The sequence below is a fragment of the Mauremys mutica genome, chromosome 22 (assembly GCF_020497125.1).
Source record: "Mauremys mutica isolate MM-2020 ecotype Southern chromosome 22, ASM2049712v1, whole genome shotgun sequence".
In the NCBI taxonomy this organism is placed as follows: Eukaryota; Metazoa; Chordata; order Testudines; family Geoemydidae; genus Mauremys; species Mauremys mutica.
Window position 1 is genome coordinate 20,453,646 of NC_059093.1, and position 8,088 is coordinate 20,461,733.

The window sequence follows — 8,088 nt, forward strand, 5'->3', positions numbered from 1 at the left end:
TATCTTTGCTCCTACAAGTCTTACGTCATTAAGGTTACAGTATGGCCTGACTCTTGCTAACTAACATTCATTAAGATCTCTTCAAATCCTTGTTAATTATTTACTGGCTTCCACAATCCCAAGTGTGAAGTAAAATTCTGCCTCCTTAAGCTCGTGTTTTCCATGCCTAGAATTCAACTGTCACCTGATGGATCAGACTGAACAGGTTTCAAACCTCGAGGAGGCTCTTACCTTCTAAACAGGGATGGCTGGTCTCTAGTAAAATCAGCAAAAAGGGGAGGAGAAAACTCAAAAGAGGTTCCTCCTGGCGCTCACGTCCGTGAACCCGAATACTCTCTCAGTCCTCAAAGAGAGACCTGGAGAAGGAGACTTGCTGAAGCAAAGCCACAGGGGTCTCTGAGGTTTCCCTGGCCCCTCGCCCCTGTCCTGCCTGCCTGATGTCAGCATCTCTCTGTGAGGTCACCACTTCCCCACCACCTTTGACCAATAGTCTGAGGTCCTGCAAAAGCCTTTGTGATGTCACTGCCATACCCCTCCCTTGCTGTGCTAATGTCCTGCCCCTTGCCAGGCACTTTGGAGGTTTGAGCTACTCCCTGTGGATCACCCCACTCAAGGAGCGTTCGTTCTAGGAAGCAAGCCGGCTAGACAGGAAAACATCAGATGCTGCTCCCAATGCTACACTCAGTTTTTCAGAAATTAGTCGACTTTATGGCCAGAAGAGACCATTAGAGCATCTAATTTGACCCCCTGCATATCACAGGCCTCCTGTATGACCCAAGAGCTACTTTTGGGGCAAACACATTCCAGAAAGGCATCTAGTCTTCATGAAATGACATCAGGAGATGGAGATTCCACCACTTTCCTTGGTAGCTTGTTCCTGCGGTGAATCATCTTTGCTATGGAATATTTGTGTCTTATTTGTAATATGAATTTGTCTCTTTTCACCTTCCAGCCATTGGGTCTTGTTATGCCTTTCTCTGCTGAATTAAAGAGACCTTTAATTCCCAATATTTTCTCTCCATTAAGGCCCTTCAACACTTCAATGAAGTCACCTTTCAATCTTCTTTTGATAAGCTGAACAGGTTGAGCCTATTCAATAGCTCACTAGAAGGCATTTTTTCTAGCCCTCAGAACATTTGTCATCAGACTCCTGAACTGCAGCTGGATGTGGTTCTTGTTCTTCTGCACAACATAGCTCCTGGAGAAGAGGGATCTGCAAATGTACATTTGTATGATACCTTTGTTTAATTGATGAAAACATAAACTAGACACTTAGAGGATTGGAACTGATTTCAGCTGATGGACAGCTTTGCTAGGTTTTTATGCATTTGGACAGCAAAATGTTGAGTGTCTATATTCATATCAAGCACTCCCATATAAAGGAGCCCCTGAACATAATGGAGAATGGAAATGAAAATGTTTTCATTTTTATTAAAAAATGAAAGAAGGTTATAAGAGAACACTGGGGTTTGAATTGAGGATTACTTGAGCTGCAGTCAAGCACTCTACCACTGAGATATACCCCCATGATGACCTGAGTTGGGAATTGTGATTTCCAGGACTTTGAAGGACAAACCCTAATTCATCGAGGTCCTGTGCCATTCCCCGACCACAGGAGGTTTTAAAAATGGAGTTTGATTAAACTTCTTAAATGTGGTAAACACCACAGCTTGCGCACCCACCAATATAGCTTATCCCACTGACATAGCTGCCACCTCTTGGGAAGTGGATTAACTACACCCACAGGAAAACTCTCTCCCATCAGCATAGAGCAGTGGTTCTCAAACTGTGGGTCAGGATCCCAAAAAGGGGATCGCTTGGGGCGGCATTTTGCCGGCAGGCCCAGGTCAGAAACGGAGCAGGTCAAAACTCCTGTGCCGATCAGTAGTGGGATCGCGCCTGTGAATAGCCCTTGCAGCGTAGCCTGGGCAAAACAGTGAGACACGGTCTCTTTTTATACAGACACCCCCCGCAGAGCCTGCAGAGGGGGATGGGAGCACCCACACGCTGGGGATTCTGACTTGGGGGGGAGGGACGCACCCAAGCAACACGGATCTTGAAAAGGGGAACAGAGACACCCACAGCTCCCGGATGGGGGCAGGCAGGGGAAACCACACACTGGAGATAGTTCATGGGGTGGGGGACAGAGACACCCCCCAGAGATCCTGGATGGGAGCACCCACATGATGGGGATCTTGAACTGGGAGGAGGGAAGCGCCATGTCCCAGAGGTTCTGAAGGGGGAACAGGGACACCCACACACCAGGTGTCTTGCAGCAAGAGCTGCGGTCTTGATTTACACACGGCAGTGATGGGGATTTAACCAAATCCCGCGCGGAGCTTGTTCCACTAGATAATTAGCCTCACGGTTAAAAAATGGTAATTTCCAGTTGGCATTTTGTGACATTGACTGCAAACCAATGGGGTCGTGTTCAACCTTTGTCTGGTGAATTAAAGAACCCTTTAAAATCAGATATTCCCCCCTCTGGGAATTTTTAAAACTGTGTATTTAAAAACAGTGATTAAATCCCCTCTTAACCTCCAGTCAATGAAATCAATTGAGCTTCTTCAATCTCTCGCTGTAGACAGAAGAGAACAATGCACATTTTCCTTGTTTTTAAAGGCAAAAATCCTGATCTTTCGAAGGGGAACTTCTGCTTCAACGGTCAGTTTGGGGAAGGATTTGGCTTCCTGGGTTATAATCTGCCCGCTCGGTTATAATCTGCAGTCTGAAGGGTCAAAATAGATGAGACCGTTAGTGCTGCCCCCGTGTGGCCGGAGAGGGGAGCTGACAAGCAGAGTTGAAAGCTGGAGCTGGAACGGACCTGGCTGGACACGCGGGGCACAAAGGCTCTCGCGTGGGATCCTCGCTGTGCAGTCGGAGGCTGAGGCGACCTGACAGAATTCAGGGCTGCACCCTGCCATGCTGAGCCGGTGTCTGTGCTAAGCTCGGCATCAATCAGGTGATTCTGGGAAGTTCGGGGTCCTCAGGCTCCCACAGGAGGGTGAAGCAGGTCACCCCAGGAGCAGGTTAAAGCTGCAGGTTGACAGTGGGGTTGCTGCCCCTGTGAACAGCTGCTGTAGCACCGCCTGGGCAGGACAGGGAGAGCCAGTTATACCCCCCCCCCCCAGCCTGTATCGGGGGCTGGGAGCATTCACACCCTGGGGACCCTGACTTCGGAAAGAGGGAGGCCCCAGTGCACCAGGGATGCTGTAAGGGTGAACAGGGGCACCCACCCACCCACCTGAGATCTTCTAGGGGGGGGGAGAGTGGCACCCACACACCCAGGATCTTTTTGGGGGGGGACAAGGGCATCCACACTCCGGGATCCTCCGCAGAGGGACAGACACCCACACATCCAGGATTCTGTATGGGGGGCAGAGGTACCTGGACACCTGGGCTCCTGGGTGGGGGATGGGGGGCACCGAAACATCCGGGATCTTACCTGGGAGGACAGCGGCGCCTGCACCCTGACATGAGACGGGGGTGGGGAAAGCAGGAGCATTTCCCAGTTCCAGGCTGTCCCCGTCTGGCCAAGGCACAGAGCTCACAAGCAGAGTTTAAAGCTCCAGTTGCCAGGCTCTAAAACAAGCCGGGCCCCATGGCTGGTGCCTGTGATCCCAGCTCCTGAGGAGGCTGAGGCCAGCGGATGGCTTGAGCTCAGGAGTTTTGGGCTACGGGGGCTGTGCCGATTGGGTGTCCACACTAAGTTCGGCATCAATATGGTGATCCCGGGGAAGCTTGGGATCCCCCGGTTGCCTAAGGAGGGGTGAACCGGCCCAGGTCGGAAACGGAGCAGGTCAAAACTCCTGTGCTGATCAGTAGTGAATAGCCTGTGAATAGCCCCTGCAGCATAGCCTGGGTAAGACAGTGAGACATGGTCTCTTTTTAGACACCGCCCCCATAGAGCCTGGATGGGGGATGGGAGCACCCACACGATGGGGATTCTGACTTGGGGGGAGGGACGCCCCCCTGCAACGCGGATCTTGAAAAGAGGAACAGCGACACCCACACACCACAGAGCCTGGATGGGGGCAGGGGAACCACACATGGGAGCTAGTTCATGGGGTGGGGGACACACCCTTATTCTCCGTTGCACCATTCTTAATGAGAAGAATGGGGGCATCCACACAACACAGATCCTAAACGGGCGGGGGGACACCCACACACTCCACTATTAAACAGGAGGGACAGGGGCACCAGACACCCCCGGTAGCGTGGAGAACACCCACATCCACCAGATCCCTCATGGGGGGTGAGACAGAGGGGATTGTAATGGGGCCCAGAGCACCCATGCACCAGGGATGGTTAAGGGTTGAAGGGACAGGGACACCCACACACACTGAGATCACGTGCTTGGAGGGACGCAAACCCTCCACAGAAGGACCTGGTCTGTTCCATGATGGCAGCCCAGCCTGGGTGAGTCAAAGTCTCTTTTTATACAGGTACGCCCCAGAGATCCTGATTAGGGGGAGAGAGACACCCACCCACCAGAGATCCTTAATGGTCTAGGGTGCACCCACACACCAGGGATTCTTATGGGTGGGAGGAATGGAGACAGCCAGACACACTGAGATCACTTCCTCCAAGGAGCCTGGGCCAGACAGGGAGACACAGTCCCCCTTTACATCTCTGCCAGACAACCTTCCTCCCACTCCCTCCACACAATGTTCTTATCTGGAGGTGAAGCCAGGGAAACCACATGGAGGATTCTTAGCTGGGGAACTGGGGGGACCCACTTACCACCAGAGATTCTTAAGGGCAGGAGGAACAGGGACTCCCACCTCTGTAGCATGGGGGTGGGTCGCCTGCTGGGATCATCTGGGCATATTTCACCTCGTCAGCTCCCTGCCATTGCCTTGGGGGCCCCTTGTCCGCTGCCTCTGGTACCCAGTTTAGCCTCCTTCCTGAGGGCTGAAATGCTTTGATCTATCTAAGGTCTGTGGGATCAATACATGTCATGGTGTAATTCTGTGTTATTCGGGGGTCAAACTAGCTGAGCTAATGGCCCCTTCTGCCCTTAAACGCCATGAAAACATTTCCCTGGTTTCTCCTTGCACCTGACAGACACCACGGTGAGGGGCCCAAGAGAAGATCCTGGACACAGCGCTCTGGCTCTTACTTTACTTGGGGACGTCAGCACTTTCCTAGCAAAGCTGCTGCTAAAGCGCTGGGTTTGGGGAACGGTTCGGCTCCGATTCAGAGATCTGCCTGCGGGGTGTGAACCTGCCACGAGGAGCGGGAAACGCAACCAGCAACGGGGGCGTTGGCTGAGCTCCAGGCTGCCCCCGTGTGGCCAACGCTTAGAACTGAGCAGCGGAGTTTAAAGCTGGCGCTGGGAGGGAGCTGAACACGCGGGGCACGAAGGCTCCTGCGTGTAACGCTTGTTGGGTGGGCAGCTGAGTGTAGCTGATTGCCAGAGTTCAGGGCTGCACCCCGGGGTGCTGAGCAGGTGCCTGTGCTCAGGTTGGCCTCCCTATGATGGTTTCTGGGAAGTTTGGGGTTACCAGTCTCCCTAAAGAGAGGGGAGCCAGGTCAGCCCAGGAAAGGAGGCTTTCACAACTCTGGTACCAATTGGGAGTGGGACTGCCCCTGTGAAGAGCCGCTGCAGCCCCGCCAGGGAGAGCCGGTCTCTCTTTATGAGGCCCCCCCCATTCCTCAGGACAAGGGTTGTGCTCAAAGATCTGTGCCCCGTGTTTTCACCTCCATGTGAAGCGCACAGTGCAAATAACCCTCAGCGCATCAGCTCAGTCCCAGGCTCCTCTTCCACCGGCTCAGGCAAGATGGTGCAGAGGAGCCCCTGGGTGGCTGTGGGCCTGGGGAGGATGGCTTTTGATTTTTCGGCCTGACCGCTATGGGCAGCAAGGCCAAAAGTCAGATGGCCGGCTCTCCCCTCCACCACGCTCATCAGGAGCCCTTAGTCGACAGGCTCGCAGAATGCGGGCATCGCCCCCCACTACCTCTCGCATGCAAAGCGAGCGCTCTGCCGCTTGAGCTAATTCCCCGCAGCTGGCCTGACTCTCAGGCACCGGGCAAAAAAAGGCAAGAGCTCTGTGGCCTTAAGCAGAACACAGCCTGAAATGGGGGCGGGGCGCTACCCAGAGCTGGGGAAGGGGGTCCGAGTCCCAGCCACGCTCCTCGGCACAAACACCAACGCTCCCTCCCTGGAGTGTGTCTGGGCTGAGAGTTAGCCCCTGAAACAAGCACCAAACTTCAGAAGACAATGCAGGGATAGATCACTTGACGATTGCCTGCTCTGGCCATTGCCTCTGAAGCGCCTGGCATCGGTTACTGTCAGAAGACGGGATAGTGGCCTAGATGGACCATCGGTCTCACCCAGGAGGGCCGTTCTTATCTTCACCACTTTCCTCTAATCCAAGCAAAGCCAGGAGCAGGACCAGCTCAGCAACTCTAGCAGACTCCCTGGCCCCTGGCCCAGCATACAGCAAAGCGACCCTGCCTCCGCCAGGATAGACAGCCACCGACTCCCTCTTCCAGAGCAACGCAGCCCTTCCCCGCTTGGGCTGTCTCCAAGCTGTCTGCATGCTCTGCTCTGCTCCACGGCTGCGAGGTCTCACGGTCTCAGCTGAGCTGGTATCGCATGCCACCCCGCCCATCTCCTCATTCCCTTCATGGACCCCGGGGATGTGAGTAATTCTGTATTTGAGTGGCTCTCCCTCCCGGCCAATGAGCTTGGCGTAGACTAGCAGGAGGGAGGAGGAAAGGGATTGTGCTCCAGTGAGAGCTCAGAAAGAAAGGTGCAGGTCCCCCACTAGAGCCCAGCCCAGCAGAGCAAAGCAGAGCAGAGCAGGCTGGAGAATGTGTGTATGGGTCTGACTACTTCTCCCATGCTCTTCCATTGGAGCTAACTTCCCCAGAGCTGGAAGCTGTCTCCAGCCTCCCAGTCAGCGCAAGGGGGAGAAGGGCCAGGGAGGAAGAGCTTTGTGCTCCGCAAGGGCTGGCTTTTTGGGAGGCCAAGCGGGGAGAGGGATGTAGGCCACTGGAGGAGCTGAGCCGGCTGACTGTCCATGGCTTCTAAAAGAAGGGCAAGAGAAGGTCCCGGGGCTGCCTTGCCGCTGGAGAATGCGAGCATTAATCCCGCTGCCTCTCACATGCAAAGCGAGCGCTCTACCACTTGAGCTAATTCCCCTACCTTGGTAGGCCGCCTCTTGATCCATCCATTCAATAACAGAGGCCACATCGTTCCTCGCGTCAGCCAGTGACTCCTTCCAAAAGGGTCAGGCAACAAAGAGCTTCCTGTTGGCCGGCTAGCTCAGATGTTTAGAGCGTGGTGCTAATAACGCCAAGGTCATGGGTTCAAGCCCTATGCTGGCCACTCCGGGTGCAGGAAGGAGAGGGTGGCTTCTGCTCTTCTGGCTGACTGCTAGGGGTGGCAGAGGCCAAAACCAGGTGGGCTGGGAGCGGGCAAGAGCCCTGCTGGGTGCAGGCGCCAGGCAGGACCAGGCTCCGGACACCTCCTTGGGCTCCCCTTCCTGGGCTCCTCGCTCCACCTGCTGCCTGAAAGGAACTTGGAGACGGGTGAGCCTGGCCGCCTGCCTTCCAGGCTCATAGGAGGCCAGGCTTGAGCTGCCCGCCCGCGAAGCCAAAATTGCAGGCCTGCCGGCTCGCCCCCATTGTCCACAGAGGGTTGACCTGATGGCCCGAATTCTTGCCGGCCGCCAGCTCCACCCAAATGTACCTGACGCCGGATCACGCTCCCCAGCCCAAGCCACAGAGAAAGGTTTAATACTCGGCACCCCAACCTAGGGGAGAGGCTTCACACTCCGCCGGCGCAGGGTGACCTTTGGGACTTCCCTGGACACCATCCTCCCACCGCCCACAGCCAGACCCCCCCAAGCCCACCCCTCCGACAGGAAGGAGCAGGAGGACCACTCCGCCCAGGGGCACCACCACTCGAAGTCAGCTTCACTTGCTTCCTCTTCTACCCCTTTCCTCCCAAGTTATGCGCGCCTCACGGGAGCCGGCCCTGGGAAGACGCAGGCACCGCACTCTGACTGGCGCAAGCCAAACGCCCACACCGAGCGTTTAGCACGGGCTCTTGAGGCACTGGAGGAACCCCATGCAGAC

The 8,088-nt window shown here is 55.1% G+C and overlaps 1 non-coding gene across 1 annotated transcript; it reads left to right on the plus strand.

The window, feature by feature from the left end:
• The first annotated feature begins 7,262 nt into the window (after window positions 1-7,262).
• TRNAI-AAU lies at window positions 7,263-7,336 on the plus strand. Its single transcript has one exon. It is a non-coding gene; the product is annotated as a tRNA-Ile (tRNA).
• Window positions 7,337-8,088: the final 752 nt, after the last annotated feature.